General features: G+C 44.0%; 1 protein-coding gene across 2 annotated transcripts in view; it reads right to left on the bottom strand.

Moving 5' to 3' along the window:
- The window catches only part of LOC121289841 (catenin alpha-3-like), a 1,845,970-nt gene that overhangs the window by 1,708,672 nt on the left and 120,062 nt on the right, over nt 1–17,236 (bottom strand). The gene's annotated exons all lie outside the window — the stretch shown is intronic.

Here is a 17,236-nt window from a genome sequence, read left to right as displayed (position 1 = left end):
ACACCAAGTTTGTGGATAGACCGACTTAATCTGAAAATGCTGCCAGGGAGGGGAATGGAGTCAGTAGCTAGGGAATAGAGTTTGGAATGGGGAATGGGAATGACTGAAAACAATGGCTTCAGTCTAACCAATATTTAAGTGGATGAAATTTCCGTTCATCCAGTACAGGATGTTGGATAAGCAACCTGATAATTTTGTGGAGTCAAGTGAGGTGGTGGAGAGGCGTTGTCAACATGTGAAAACCAACAACTTTGGATGATGTCAGTAATGAAGAGCTCCCAATATCCACAGGTTGCAGACAAGGCTCGTAATCTCAAGTACACATTTTTAAGTTCAAGTCCATAGTGCAGCAAGTAAAACAAGTTTGGCTTTCTGCATTGTTCCAGAGAAGCTCAACGCAAACTGGAAGAACAGCACCTCATCTTCCGACTGGACACTTTATAGCCTTCCAGACTTAACATTGAGTTCAACAATTCCGATCATGAACTCTCTCCTCCATCCCCACCCCCTTTCTGATCCCCCTTTTTCCAATAATTTATATTTTTTCAATATATTTTTCTTTTCCCATTTATTTCCATTATTTTAAAATTTATTTCCATCCATTGTTTCATCTCCTACTTTTAGCCTATTTCGATCCCTTCCCCCCACCCCACCCCCACTAGGGCTATCTGGCACTTGCTCATCCTGCTTTCTACCCTTAATGTCACCATTAGCACATTCTTTAGCTAATATCACCACCGTCAACACCCCTTTGTCCTTTTGTCTATGACTTCTTTGGCAATCTCTTCTTTGCCTCCACCTATCACTGGCCCCCTATACAGCTCTACCTGTCCCACCCCCCCCCTACCAGTTTATATTTCACCTCATTTCTATTTTTCCTCAGTTCTGATGAAGAGTCATATTGAAATGTTAACTGTGTTCCTCTCCACAGATGCTGTCAGACCTGCTGAGTTTTTCCAGCTATTTTTATTATTTAAATAAAACAAGTAATGTTTTATAAAAAAAAACATGGGGCATTAAATTTCCCTGCCGAAATTTACAGATGTAAATAAGGAGAGTCAGACTTGAAGGGAATACAGGTCAGAGGTTGAGTTGTAGTGCTATCCTCAAGCTAAGTTAACAACTTCAGATGTCAGGGAACTAAATGGACCCTAATTCCTTTACATATGAAGAACGCGAGGAGTTAGTGATGGGTAAATGCACCAACAGCCTTTGCCATCACAAACTGAATAAAAACTTCACATTAAATTAAAAAAACATTTATGAGGAACGTAGGAGCATTGTTAAAGCTGTTGTTCATGCTCTGTTGAGAATGATGGTTTGAACTGCTCACATTTTAATCATCGCGGCTCATGTCATATTAAGCTCCCGTTGAACATCAATACTCTCCTCATCCTTTGGTAAACATTGCACTGCTCAGTCATTTTAGATTTTCAAAGTTGAGACCCAGTATCACAATTGTCTTATAAAATCTGATGATAGTGAAACATACAGGCATGCACATCAGAGTGAAATGCTGCATTTGAATGTTAATTGAAAGCTGCATCCAATTGCAGCATCCAAGAAATTTCACGCTGTAATCTGTAAAACCTGAGAACAAATCTCAAAAGATTCTCATTGAATCACAGATTAAAACAGCACAGAAACAGCCCATCATACCCATGCCAGTGTCTATCTGATGCAACTCTCCTGGTCACTTCACGCATCCTTTATTGCTCCTCTTTCTCAGGCAGGCTGTCTAATTGCCTTTGAAAAGATATCACACGCTCTGCCTCAACAGTTTATGAAAAAGAACCTACATTCTAATCACCTGCCTTCTAAAAAATCTGAAATTTCTGCCTTCTCATTACTGTGTTACTAACCAGTGAAAAAATCCATTACCTTATTAAAGTCCTTCACAATCTTTAAGACCTCTGCAAGGTCATCCTTTAGCTTTCAGTTCAACTGAAGAGCTCTAACTTCTCAAATCTCTCTTCACCCCTGGGTAACTTCCAGTGAGTCTACACTGTACCTTTACCATCGCATTAATGGGGTGGAAGAAAACTGTACTCAGTTCTCCAACTACAGCCCAAGACCATGCACAATTGCAATCTTCGCTTCATTTTTTGGAACTAAACCTGTATCCTTTGGTTATTGACCCTATTGCCATTGGAAATTGCCATTCTCTTTCTTTACTTTATCAAAACTCCTCATCATTTTAAACAACTTGATTAAATCTCCGATTAACCTTCACTGTTCCCTGGACAACAACCTCAGCTCTCTGATCTGAGGTCAGAGGTGTAATTGGTTGTATATTTTCCCCATGATGAAGAAATATTATTGTGTGTGATATGCATCATTTTATAAAAACATATTCCTTAGAATTACGTATTGGACACAAACATGTTAAATCTCCCCCTAAGAATGATAATGGTCGTAAAGTCAGAATGGAGAATGTTTTGCCCGCCCTTGGGTGTGGGCTGGTATTTTAGTATCACCAAGGTATATGGCGGTCAACCCACCCCCCTTAAGTTAATTGAGGACCTCAAGTGGCCACTTTCACTGCCCTTGTAGTAAACAAATTCTAGGCCATTACCACTCGCCGCATAAAATGTTCTTCCTTACATCCCTCTTATGTTTCTTGCTCAAACGTTAAATGTGTCATCTAGTCTTTGAACCATCAACTAATGGGATCAGCTTTTCCTTTTCTATGGTTAGGTCAATAAGACAAGAAAAGAAACCCAGAACTGTATAGATATATCAACACTTTCTTGTTTATTGCAATTTTAAAATGGACTTGCAGGTGAACCAAAAGATGGCTGCTGCAAGTCACATGACCACAGGATTGCCCCTTTGTTCTTGAAGCTGTCAACAGCAGTTACAAGAACAAAAGAATTCCTCTCTCAGCCTGCGGAATCTCATAGCTGATTGTGCACATCCCTTGTAATCAACAAAACCAGGGCACTCATAGGTTGAAACATGTTATGCCTGCAAAGCTATTAACAGACTAATTTCTTATCTGGGTCTGTCCAGGCCCATTTTAAAAGGGGACCATTGAGGGGGAAATAGCCATTTGCACCTTAATAGCCTTAACCCTCTAGCAGAGCCAGAGGGTCTGCCTAGATAATAGCGCAACAAGACCCTCAATATGGGTGGTAACTCTTTCAAAAGCTAATGGCTGAGATGCTATCAGTCCTGAAATCAAGCCAGTTCCAACCACTGGATAACATCCGTTTTGAAATCCTCGTGGTGAAAAAGGTCACATGACTTGAGTGACCACTTTGAAATTTCTATATTCCTTTGAGAATTGAGAGACCCTCAGACTTTGGTTTTAACATCAATTGGAAAGGACCCCAGGAGCCCAGTTGAACAAACAATTAGTTACCATCTCTCAACTCCTTGAAGCTTGCTTGATTTTAAAAGTCTCTATAAATGCCTGCCAAGTTGTTAAAGCACAGAAAACCCATCATGCTGCAGCTTCATTCATTTCAAGGATTTTTGTGTTGTCATCTCTAACCAAAAACTCATCAGGAATGAACTCAGCCATGAAGGAAATTCCCTTGGATGTTGATCTCAAGGACTCTGGAAATCACGTGAACTAATATTCATTTCTGTGGTTCTTGTACTGTTACTACTCATAATTGTAAAACTCCTATCTAATCCTCCCCACCCACCTTTATTGTGGGTATAGGGGGGAAGAACATTGGGAACACTCCTCCCCAGGTTTTGAATGTGAAATAAACTAACTTTCTGAGTTAATCAGAACATGAGTTTGCTGCAAGCTATTAGTAAATTGGATCACAAACCGAGGGTTTGGGAAAACACACCACAGCATACTTTAAAAACAATTTAAAACACCTTCTGCTTACAGTTGGTGAGAGGAAAGAAGTACAGTTTGCCTGTCTCTCTCCTGTCCATAACAGTACCTTAACTAAACCTGACATAACCTTGCACATCTCTGTCAAATCTCTTCTCAATTTACTTTGCTCCATTGAGAATGACCCAAGTTTCTCCAACACAGCCTTGTAGCTAAAATCCCTCATCCCTGGAACCATTCTGGTAAATCTCCTCTGCACACTCTGAAAGATCTCCCCCTTCCCAAAAGTATGGTGACTAGAATTGAATGCAAAACACTAGCCGTGGCCTAACCAAAACTTTATAGAGGTTCTTAATCCTAGAATTGTCTTATCATTTCTAGGAATGGAATGCAAACATATCCATCGGATTCTCCATTGATTTCCCTTCACTGGGAGTGCTTCACTGTGGAATCAACCCACATTCATTGTAAAGGGACAGATAATTCTAGCTTTGTGTAGCACAAACTCCATGCACTGAAATTCATAGGGTTGCTAATGTTATTGTGCAATGCCAGCTTGTATAATTCACATTGACATTTGTAATCATTAAATTCCTTTCAGTTCAATTCACACAGTTTAATCATTTTTCTCCTACTAAAGGAGATTAGATAGACTATTCAACATTTCAGAAGATCAAAACATTCAGGTATACAAAAGTATTAATTGAGCAATTTTATATCATCATTCGCATTGCCTCTGATACACATCCAGCCTGTAAATAATAGATCAAATTTGTTGTGGAATATTTTTTTAAAATGCATGGACTTGTGAGGCACATCTTGAATTGATCCAGTGTGAACTCAAACAAATGCAACAGAGCTCATTAAAAGGAGCAGTGAATGATTAGGTTTATCTGTTTGCTGCTTTAATTTTGGAATAATCAAAGCTTTGGCTAATTCTGACCAATTATCCATCCCCCATTTCTTTGTCCCACCATTGGTGGTTATGCTTCCAGTTGCCTGAGTCCTAAACTTTGGAGTTCCTTCCTTCAACCTCTCCACCTCCCCCTCCTCCTTTAGGATGCAAACTAAAACCTATCTCTTTGAGAAAGCTTCCAGTCACCTGCTTTAATATCTCCTTATTTGGCTCAGTGTCAAGTATTGGCTGGTAACGGTTTCTGTAAAGAGCCTGGGAACAATTTACGCTGTTAAAAGCGTTACTGTTTGGGCTTTTGGAAAATGCAATGCTGTACTGACTAACTGGCTTCTCATAGTCACGTGGTTCTGCCATGAGGCACTCTGCCTCTGACGGCAGGCATCTTAAGATCAGTTCAATAAAGACCTTTCACAAACAAGACACTAAAGAAGACTGCTGTCCTTAAACGTGAAACAGAAGTGAAGAAAATAGGGTTTTATACCCTGCAAAAGGAGCAGAGAAGACACCGAGGACCCAGGAACACAGAAAGGTTAAAAGCTGCAAAATAAAAAGCTGCTGAAAAGAATAACGTAAAACAGACAAAGGCTGCAAGGCTGCGAGTGAGGCAGCTCAGAAAAGCACACAGAAAAATACAAATCTGCAAAAGAAAAGCTACAGAGAAAAGGACAAAAGTAAAGCGCACACAGGCTACCAGTGAAATTACAAGCTGCAGACAAAAAGGACAAAGGAAACACAGGCAGAGGCTGCAAGTAAAAAATACTGGCTGCGATTCTCCGGCCCCATTGCGGGAGGGACCCACCACAGGCGGGGCGGTGCCCCAGCCAAAATCCCATTGACTTGCAGTGGGGCTGGAAGATCCCGGTGGCGGGCAGGTGCAGAAAGTCCCACTGACTGAGTGAGTAAACAATGGCTGCAGTGAATTTTCCAATCCTATCTCCAATAACATTGAAAAATGGTGCATAGCAAAACTAGCAGTTTTTCCAGTCACAATGGCAAAACTATGAGTTTGCAATGGACTTAGCCTGAACCAATAAGAGTAGCCTCACTGTTAACACTGCTGGGAAAGCTCTGCTACAAAGTTATAGCACCCTAAATCTTAACTGGCGAGCAAAGAAAAAGACGACAGAAATTTTGAATGCCTTGAATGAACAAATCGCAAATGAATGTTACATATATAGGTATATATTCAACACTAGAATTCAGAGTGAAAACAAGACAATTGAACGATACATGACAACAGTAACACGGCCAGCAGAATCATGTGAATTCAGACAACTAAAAGATGATCTGATTAAAGATAGATTGGTCCTAGGCATGAGAAACCCTCAGTGAGAACAAGTCTATGGAAGATGAGAAACTGACATTAAAAAAAGTGATACATGTGCGTTGAATTGTGGAAGTTGTGAAAGGCCAGCCAGAGCATATATGTGGCATAGCAGACCAGGAGAGACAGCCCAGAAGCACTCGCAGACAAAGGGCAGAGTGCAAATATTATGAAAGACAACAAGCACAGGAGAAGAAGAATTGCCCAGCATGGGGAAAGCACAGTTTTAACTTCAAGAAACAAAATTATTTCACACACAAGTGCTTGGCCAGGAGAAAGCAAATCAAGCTGATACAGGGCCACTACAGAGATTTCAGCAGATGAGTCTGATGAAGAACTATACATCATACATCAGATTGGTTCTGTCAAGTCTATAGGCAACAAATGGTTTGTGCCTGTTACAATGATGACTGCAGAGGGAGAGTATCAAGCAAACAAGAAGTGTCAGATAGACACTGGTGCGTTATGCAACATAATGACTTTCACAGATCTGTGTGATGTGGCTGAACATGGCAATCTGAAAATGAAACCCTCAAAAGTAAGATTGAGGCCGTATGATGACACGAGACTCATAACAAGAGGATGAATTAGTCTGTCAACCCAATGCTATGGAAAGAAGGAAGATCTCAAGTTCCAGATCATTGATGGGAAACAAAAGCCACTCATCTCAGCTGGAGCAAGTCCAAAGTTGGGCTGGCAACCCTAAATGTGCCAACAGAGAAAGGGCAACAAAAGATCCCAGAGGAAGGACAGAAAAAGACTCCAGAGAGAGAGAAACAAAAGACACCAGACCAAAGGAGACAGAAAACCCCAGAGAGAGGGAGACAATATTCAAGTAAGCCACAAGATGGTTGATGACCATGTTAGTGCAATGAAATTCCAGGGCCAAAGGTAAATGTTCTGCAGGAAAATGTTCACATCAGAGCTAAAGAGTTGAAGGGCAAGATTCACACTGAGCCTATACCTTTGAAAACACACGATAAACTGAAGTCTTCAATAAAGCAAGCTGGGCAGGATCTGAACAAACAAATTTCAGAGACAGCACAAAGGTACCAGGAGGAAAGTATGACCCACAATTCCTCTGCTGGCAACTCAAAGCGGCAGTTGAGAAAACTCAACCAAATATACAGATGCAACTGCAGGCAGATCCGATCAACTAGTGAAGCTGCACCTTCACAGCAATCGCCTGATCAGGGAGAAAGGATCTCACCAGCTGTACTGAGTACAGAACTACCATCAATCCCAGAGGTCCATGACTCCCCAACAATAGCAATGGAACAATGACAGTCACCCAAGGCAACAAGGGCCAATGGAACGACACACTCTGGACAAGGATCATCCAGACAAACAGCCAATGTCAACGTACATGCATTCCACGAAGAGGTCTGCATGGTTTAAAGACTGTGGGCAAGATTTTCAGGTCATCGGGCGAGTGCAGTGGGTGGGCCCAGGAATGGGTGGGAAATGGTCTGCTGCCCGCGATCGGCCCCCAACCACGATTGCATGCTGACTGGCATATTAACGGCCAGCCAGCGTGAAAGACACACTGAGAAGCTCAGCGCTGCTGGGGTGAAGCAGGAAGAGTGTGAGCGCAAAAGTCTGCGCATGTACGGGGGAGCGCATGCTGAAAGATGAACAATTTTAAAATCAAAAAGAAAGATTTTTAAAATCTGAAAAAATAAGTCCCAACATGGGACTCACTCACAATAATGTAAACAGAATAATAATTCTGCCAAAGGTGTTTATTTATTTATTTAATTGTGGAAACCTCATCCAGTCTGTGGATGAGATTTGCTAAAAAAGCCACCTGGCCAATTCGCCTAATGTCAACCAAAACACTGCAGCGAAAAATAGCTTTCAATTAATGGATTAATGGCCTTAATAGACCTCTTAATTGTCAGTGGGTGCGCAGCCGACTTTCCCGCGCACCCGCCAACCAAAATATTGCACGAGGGTGTGATTACATCAGGATGCTCACCTGATATCATCGCGTGCTATTTCGCTCAATCGGGTCGAGCATGCGACCGCCCACAGACATAAAATCCTGCCCCATGTGTGCAATGCATGTACAGAGACTGACTAGTAGAACAAACAGTTGTCAATGCATGAGAACAGGGTATACATTGGGCAATTCACAGTCACACAAGATCATGCATGCAAATGTGTCTTTTGTTCACTGGGGAGAAAGGGGATTTTATTTTCAACATGAAAAAGAAGCTGTCTGCATTTTTTTATATGAAAAAGAGGATGTTTGGATTTTGGCAATGCAATGCTTTACTGTCTAAGTGGCATGTGACTCTGCCATGAAGTGCTCTGCCTTTGGAGGCAGGCATATTTAGTTCAGTTCAATGAAGTCCTCTCACAAACAAGACACTAAAAAAGATCGCTGCCCTTATACATGAAATAGTTCCGTAATGAAAGTTGCTGTTGATGTTTTATATCAGATTGGCTTTTTCTTTCTGCTCAAATAAAAATTCTCGGTTCGTGTTTACAGCTTAATTTATAACTCTAACAGGGTGGCTGTACTGGTTGATAAAGGGAAAGGAGCAGCTTAGTAAAACCTAACGTTAACGTGATATAATACTGCACTCGGCCATGTCCAAAAGCCATTAGAATATATAGACTAGTGAGTTGTAACAATCTATAAAGAGCGCTACAGACAACATGGTTTATCAGCGTGTTAGTGAGGAAGAACTGAAGGAAAATAAACCACATCAAGAACTGAACAGATAATTAGCAAAACCAAAAATATCTCTAATGAACCATTGTGTCATTGGGCAGAATCCTCCCAGATTTGCACTGAGTGCAGGAATGAGCTTGAAAAAGGATGTTTTACCTGCCGGCTGCAATGGCGTGATTTGGATTTGTATCCCTTCCCGGTGCATCCCACCTCATTAATAATGTATTCACGGGAAACACAACGGATCAGTTGTGGGCGGGCTTGGATTTGCCCAGCATGCCATTACCTCACTCTTCCTCACTCTGGGCACCGTACCTAAACTGCACAGAGCGCAGCTGACTTCATGTCTACAGACCAGGACTGCTCCAGGTGACTGGTGGCCCCGAAAGCAAAGAAGGTGGCAGTCCCCAAATTTAGTAACACCTCTCTCGGGCACCTGTTGGACACAGTAGAAGGCTGCTATGATGTCCTCTACCCCCCACTCTGGCCACAAGAGGTCCACCAGAGTGATCAATTTGGCCTGGGAGGCAGTAGTAATGGCAGTCAGTGTCACTGGAGCACAAAGGAGGTCAGCCATCCAGTACAGGAAAAAGATGAATGATCTCATCCATTCCACAAGGGTAAGTCAACCACCTCATCACTCTCAACTTACACACTGACAAACCCATCACACATCCACAGGGATCTCACACCTCAAGGGACAAAACCACTAACTCTCACACACACCCTCACATCTCCATCAGGCTCATATCCTCTCAAGCTCACGTCCTCATCCCGCAAGCATGACCCAGACCTCCCTGTCGCTTGCCATTCCAACACTCCACCCTGCTCTCATGCCCACATGTCCGTCGTTGGCCTGCTGCAATGTTACAGTGTACGCAAACTGGAGGAACAGCACCTCATCTTCCGACTAGGCACTTTACATCTTCTGAACTTAACATTGAGTTCAACAACTTCAGATCATGTGCTCTCTCCTCCATCCCCACCCCCTTTCTGATCCCCCTTTTCCCAATAATTTATAATTTTTTTAATACATATATTTTTTATATATTTTTCTTTTCCCATCTATTTCTATTATTTTAAAATGTATTTCCATCCATTGTTTTATCTCCACCTTTTAGCCTATTTCAATCCCTTTTCCCCTACCCCACCCCAACTAGGGCTATCTGTCACTTGCTCATCCTGCTTTCAACCATTAATATCACCATTAGCACATTCCGTAGCTAATTTCACCACCGTCAACACCCCTTTATCCTTTTGTCTATGACTTCTTTGGCAATCTCTTCTTTGCCTCCACCTATCACTGGCCCTCTATCCAGCTTTACCTGTCCCACCCCCCTCAAGCAGCTTATATTTCACCTCATTTCTAATTTTCCTTAGTTCTGACGAAGAGTCATGCGGACTCAAAATGTTCCTCTCCGCAGATGCTTTCAGACCTGCTGAGTTTTTCCAGCTATTTTTGTTTTTGATGTGAGTGCTCTCTCTCCTGCTTTTGACTCTGCTGCCGTGCAATAATTATCTCTACTTTGGTTCACAGGGAGCTCTGCCAAGCAACCAACACCCTTAGCCAGCCAGTCCCTCAGATCCATCCACGTCCTCATCTCCAGCCAAGAGGACCCGTCCTCCATTGAAGAGCTGGAAATAAGCAGCCTGGAAGACCCGTCACAGCACTTACCCACACCCTCCACAAACACAAGGATACACACCTCAGTGGGACCTAGGTCTATAGCAGGCTCACAATCTGGTTGTCACCGCATGGACATGTATCCACAGCAGGAGGAGGCAGGTTCAGCCAAGCTCCCCAGCTCTCGGAGGACTGCTGGGGAAGAGGCATCTGTGAGGTCCGAGTCAGATGACGAGCCTCTGGTTTTGGCCTTCCAATTCATCCTGGAGAGTCAGCCGAAGGTGGGGTAACATCATGCAGAGCTGTTGGAAACCCTCAACAGAGTGGCATGTAAGTCGGAGGAGTGTGTCCGCCTGCACTCTGATGAAGTGGTGCCCACAAGCAATCATGGGAAGGTTGGCAGAGCTGCAGTCTATCGCGTTAGCCATGGGCAAATCCTGCAGTGACAACGTGAGAGGGATACAGGGCGCCTCAACATCCCCCCAGGGGCTCCTTCCCCTCAGGGAATCAGGCCAGGGCCCTCAGACACCTGAGGAAAGGAGGAGTGGCAGCTGGAAACCCTTGGGCCATGCACTCAGGGAACTCTCCCTCCCTATCCTGTCCTCTCCCTCTGAGCCCCCTTTGCCTGTGACCCCCTCAACTTCACCCTCTATCACCACAGAGGGGGCAGCTGGCCCACAGGAGGACAGCCAAAGCAAGCAGGGGCCCTCAAGGCCTTGGCTCTCCAGAGGACCCACACCGAAGTCACCAGTGGAAACAGGCCAACCATTGCACAGGCTGTCTCCACCCCAGCTGCGGATGTCAGGACAGAAACTAGAAGAAGTGGTCGGCCTAGAAAAGGTAAGAAATTCTGATTACAAGTGGTTGCATGGGTGAATACATTTTGACACTTTATCTGGGGGAAGACACAAATACCTTCCTAGAAATACTAGGGAACTAAGGTTCTAGTGAGAAGGAGGAATTGAAGGAAATTAGTTTTACTAAAAAAAACAGTGCTGGAGAAATTAATGACACCATAAATCCCCGAGGGCCTGATAATCTACAACCCAGCCTGTGGTGAAAGGAGGTGGCCATGGAAATAGTGGACGCGTTGCTTGTCTTCTTCCAAAATTCTGTAGATTCTGGAATAGTCCCAGCAGATTTGAGGGTGGCCAATGTAACCCCACAATTTAAAAAAGGAGGGAGGGAGAAAAACAGCGAATTACAGACCGGTTAGCCTAACCTCAGTAGTAGGGAAAATGCTAGGGTCTATTATAAAGGATGAGATAACTGGACACTTAGAAAATATCAACAGAATTAGACAAAGTCAACATGGATTCATGAAAGGGAAATCATGTTTGACAAACCTATTGGAGTTTTTTGAGGGCGTAACTAGCAGAATAGATAAAGGAGAACCAGTGGATGTGGTGAATTTGGATTATCAGAAAGCTTTTGATAAAGTCCCATATAAGAGGTTAGTGTGTAAAATTAAAGCACATGGGATTAAGAATTGGGTAACATACAATAGTCAAAGAGTAGGAATAAATGGATCTTTTTCAGGTGGCAGGCAGTGACTAGTGGGCTACCGCAGGGATCAGTTCATGGGCCCCAGCTATTCACATTATATATCAATGATTTGGATGAAGGAATCAAATGTAATATTTCCAAGTTTGCTGGGAATGTGAGCAATGAGGAGGGTGTCAAGAAGCTTCAAGGCGATTTAAACAGGTTATGCAAGTGGGCAAAAAAATAGCAGTTGCAGTATAACGTGGATAAGTGTGGTTATCTACTTTGGTAGGAAAAACAGAATGGCAGAGTATTATTTAAATGGTGATAGATTGGTAAATGTTGATGTACAGAGGGATCTGGGTGTTCTTGTATACCAATCACTGTAAACAAGCATGCAGCTGCAGCAAGCAGTTAAGAAGGCAAATGGTATGTTGCCCTTCATTGTGAGGGGACTTGAGCGGAAGCAAGGATGTCTTACTGCAGCTGTACAGGGCCTTGGTGAAACCACACCTGGAGTATTGTGTGCAGTTTTGATCTCCTTACCTAAGAAAGGATATACTTGCCATAGAGGGAGTGCAGCGAAGGTTCACTAGGATGATTCCTGGGATGGCAGGATTGTCATATGAGGAGAGATTGGGCTGACTAGACCTGTATTCACTGGAGTTTAGAAGAATGAGAGGAGATCTCACTGAAATATATAAAATTCTGTCAGGGATGGACAGACTGGATGCAGGGACAATATTTCCTCTGGTTGGGGTCCTAGAACAAGGGGGTCACAGTCTCAGGATACGGGGCAGACCATTTGGGACTGAGATGAGGAGAAACTTCTTCACTCAGAGGGTGATGAACCTGTCAATGAATATATTTAAGAAGGAAATAGATAGATTTCTGGACTCTATAGGTGTCAAGGGATATGGGGAGAGGGCAGGAGTATGGTGTTGAGCTAGAGGGTCAGCAATGATCATATTGAAGGGTGGAGCAGACTCAAAGGGCCAAATGACCTAATCCTGCTCCTATTTTCTATGTTCCTATAATCTGAAAATACATTTACTTTCACTGAATAATGTGTAATGTTGTCTTTCAGCTTCATTGGCAGGCTTCGCAATTCCACCCCCTGCATCCCCACCCCCCGCCCCCGCCACTCGCAGTTCAACTGCACGCAGCCAGATCACAAATGATTCTGGAGGGAGAGGTGTGTGTGTGTGGCAGGGCCTTTCGGAGCCTCACGTGAGCCTCTCACACGCAGGTGGGCCCTTTTTCCATCACACTCATCTCACTGTCCCGAGCATTTTCAATGCTGCCTGCTCGGGTTCTCTTTCAATTGTCCACTTGAGCTGACCTGCACCTCCGTCCACCCACTGATCTCACTCCCATGCAGCACCTGTGCCCGTCCAACAAAAGGCTCCGTTCACTTTCGATTTGAAAAACATGGTTGTAATCAAGTTTCTCATCAGCTCCCCCATCCTTTCCCCTTCCCCAATTACCTATGTCCTTCCTCCATCACTGTGAATGCCCCTGGCATTACCTTTCACCTCCCCACCATCACCCACAAACCTCGAACCCTTTTCTTTCCAGGATGTCCAGGTGAATGTGCATGTTCCCTACCTTCCTGAGAATCCCACCCCCATCCACTCTGTCCTCCCCGACCTCCGCCTACCCACCCCCAGGGTCCGTGTCTGCCTCCAAGACCCCAACAACCATCTTCACCACCCCTTCTACTGCTACTGGGACACCTTCACTCTCCCACCCTACCGGTTCCCTCTGCCCCCTCTCATACTCACCATTCCCTCCTACCACATCCACCCTCAGTTCACTCCCAGGAGTTGTCATTCACTCCACATACCCTTCCCTTGCACGTTCAACTAGACATAGCCCCCCCAACTCCCTTCTCCATCCTTAGTCCCCTTACTCCCTCCTCCCCCCAGACACCTTCACTTCACTGAACTCCCTCCTCCCCATGGACACCTTACCCCCTTCAAATTCCCTCCTCCCCTTGGACACCTACCCCCTTCAAACTCCCTCCTCCTCTCCGGACACCTTCCATCCCTCCGAACTCCCTCCACCCCCCCAGACACCTTCCCGTCTCTGAATTCCTTCCCTTAAACCTTCCTCCCCCCTTATACTTACACTTACCTCCCCACTTGCAGCATTTTCCCCCATTAGACCCTCCTCCCCATATATCCTCTTCCCCCTCCTAACCTCACCCACTACAGTTTTGTCCCCCCTCCTAATCTTAATCTCCCTGACACCTTCAATCCCCCCCAAACCTCACCCCCTGCAACACCTTCGGCCCACCCCAACCTCAGCCCCTGACACCTTCTTCCCCCACCCCCCCACAACCTCACCACTCCCCCCCACCCAATTATACCTGCTTCATAGTGGAGCCATCACCGTGCGATTCCACCCAGCATGCGATGCTTGTGTTCCTCCATGGCCTGGTAGCTGTGGGGCTCCAGCATCTTCTACTCCTCGGATATCCGTGATCTGAACTAGGCCCTAACGGTCCAGACTTCTGCACATCACACTTGTCCAGACATGTTCTGGCCTGGCATGTTTTCCCATTGGCAGAATGGTAAATCAGGCATGGGGAGATGATTCTGGTCGGGCTTTACCTTGACCCCATTAATGGGATACAAATCGGGTTCACACCAGCCTCCAGTGGGATTCGCATTCCACGATGGTGGACACCATCGGGTGATCTCGCTGTGATTTCACACCAACATGAAACTGATTTCTGCCGCTCACATCGAATTGTCCCCCCTCCGCCTGCCATGACACCCGCCCCCAACAGGAGCGGGCAATACCACACCTTGTCAAAGTTGGAACAAGTGAATCTGACTAAAGTGCTGGTGTATTTTACCAATAAAATTGTAGACAAACTGTGGAAGTATTGCAACTAAAAAGAAATGAAAGACTCAGCTAGATTTATTGGATAAGCTTAGTCTATTTTGCAATATTGTTTCACAGCACCAGTTTTCTGGAAAGAAGTGATATTTGCAGTTCATGCATGTCACATCTGTTCCAGTTGGAAACTGTGTATTGCAGAACATTTCAGACATTAATTTTGCCAATATAAATTCCTATTATGTGAAAGTAACTGAAACTACTTGACTAAACAGTGCCAGGTTAATGCTAATATGGATTATCAGAAGGATGTGTAACATCCAGTGCCTCTCCATTCACAATCCATTGGACCCAGCAGATCAGCACTCTAAATACAAGTAAACCAACAGATACTCTCCCTGGAAATTTCCTCGGATTCTCCCAATCAGCTGGCATGACATGGGTTATCCCATTTATCCGGCATTCCCGCTAAAGTCAGAGCAGCCGATCGGGAAAACCTTGGAGGAAATTCATGATGAATAAAGAAATGAAGACTTGCATTTATGAACGCCTTTATTGACCTCATTTACAGTCAATGAAGTCCTTTCTAATATGTAGTCACTGATCTAACCTAGCAATGGCAGCAGCCAATTTATGCACAGCAAGCTCCCACAATCAGCAATTAACATCCAGATAATCTGTTTCATTTCAATGGTGTGATTATCCTCCTCCTGCTCCAGGTATCATTCCCTAAGAGGATATTGGTGACCATGGACTTCCATTGGATTGGTCCATGGTTATCAACTTGGAAAAGTGCTGTAGTGGTTTGCTGTTGCCTTCTGCAGTTCCACTCTTACTGCCTGCCAACAGGCACATTAGAAGGAATTACAGGCTGATATACAACCTGTTTGGCCACATTAAGAACACACCTTCCATGGCCATCAAATCCTGAAGTGGAGCTTGAACCCAGAGCTGTTGGCCCAGAGTTAGGGACGCTACCACTGCTCCACAAGATCTCTAATGTTGATCATACCTCTTCTGCCATGTACCAAAATTCTTACAATCATGCACACTTCATGTCATTACGATCTTGACTTGTCACAGAAGCATTTAAAATCAGGTCAGTTTTAACAAGTACAACTGTATCACCTAGCATTATAAGGAATAATACCTGAATGACCCCTCCTCCCAAAGTGGAACTATTGCAATCCCTGAATGCCCTGAACATTTCCCAATCCATTACTCACTCTTAGAAATTCCAGTTTACAGATATTTTCCATCCTCCTTCTTTCTCTTAATTCACCCAATGTTCAACATTTGGCTGAAATTCATTTCCCCTGTTCTCCACCTTCCTTTATGACTATTGTGATCAGAAGGATCAAACTCATCCAGCTCTTCAATCGTTGGTGTGCTGTGCATCAGAGAACAGCTCGTTACTCTTCTGAATTTAGTGTCAATGGTGCGACCACAAATTCCAAGAATGAGTCTTGACATATATGCAAGCTAGAGAACTAACAACAGCTGACCACCCCCTTCAGAAATGCTGACCCCTCGATGTGGCCCTCATTCCCCTGCCTACGGTCTGTAACAGTAAATAGACAGCCTTTTCATACACAACACCCCTTCAAGAAAGAATGACAGACTTGTATTTCTCTAGCACCTATTACAACCACATGGCATCCCAAAGTACTTCACAGCCAATGAAATGCTATTTGAAGTATTGTCACTGTTGTAATTTAGGAAACAATAGCAGCCAATTTGTGCACAGCAAGCTCCCACAACAGCAATGTGATAATAACCAGGTGATGTATTTTTTTAGCGATGTTGATTGGAGAAAAATATTGGCCAGAACAGTGAGGAGATCTCTCCTGCTCTTTTTTGAATACCACCGTGGGATCTTTCACATCCGAGAGATTTAGTGTCTCATCTGAAGGATGCAATTTTATTAGAGGCAAATTTACTCAGGTGAAGTATAATGCAGATAATCAGTCCCCTCCCCACCCCCCACCCCCCCACCCCACCCCATCCCTCAAACACCTTGGTTCTCTCAGTGTGTGGTGTGCTGGGCGCAAGGAGTCCTGCAAAAGAATATCTTAAATGAATGAGCACACAATCCTTCTGAATAGTCATTTGGTAGTACAGAACTTGAGTATTGCTGAAAAATTATGCATGTTGTCGAAGCTTTTCATCTTGCACACTCATCAGGACAATTTGCAAGAATACCAAATTATAAAGGGAACAACAATTTATACTGTTTGAGAAGCGAGTGCTGATTGTTTGGCAAGCAGACTCTGGTTGTTGGAGGCATTGCCATGGAGAATGCACCAGTTATAACTGATGACTGATCTCCGTGGCAATGCCTCCACCAATCAGAGTCCACTTGCCAACCAGTCAGCACTCTCTTCTGATGCAGTATAAACTGTTGTTCCCTTTACATTCAGTATTTTCTTGTGAATTGTCCTGATGAGTGCAAGACAAAAAGCTTTGACAATATGTGTCTTTTTTCAGCAATACTCACATTCTTCTGAAATCGAGAAGAATAGTCTATAATATTATGCCTGGGTTTTGCTATATGACCATTAAAC

The sequence above is a fragment of the Carcharodon carcharias genome, chromosome 17, assembly GCF_017639515.1.
Source record: "Carcharodon carcharias isolate sCarCar2 chromosome 17, sCarCar2.pri, whole genome shotgun sequence".
In the NCBI taxonomy this organism is placed as follows: Eukaryota; Metazoa; Chordata; class Chondrichthyes; order Lamniformes; family Lamnidae; genus Carcharodon; species Carcharodon carcharias.
The sequence above is the reverse complement of the archived record's forward strand: the minus strand, read 5'-3'. Positions and strand labels throughout refer to the sequence as shown.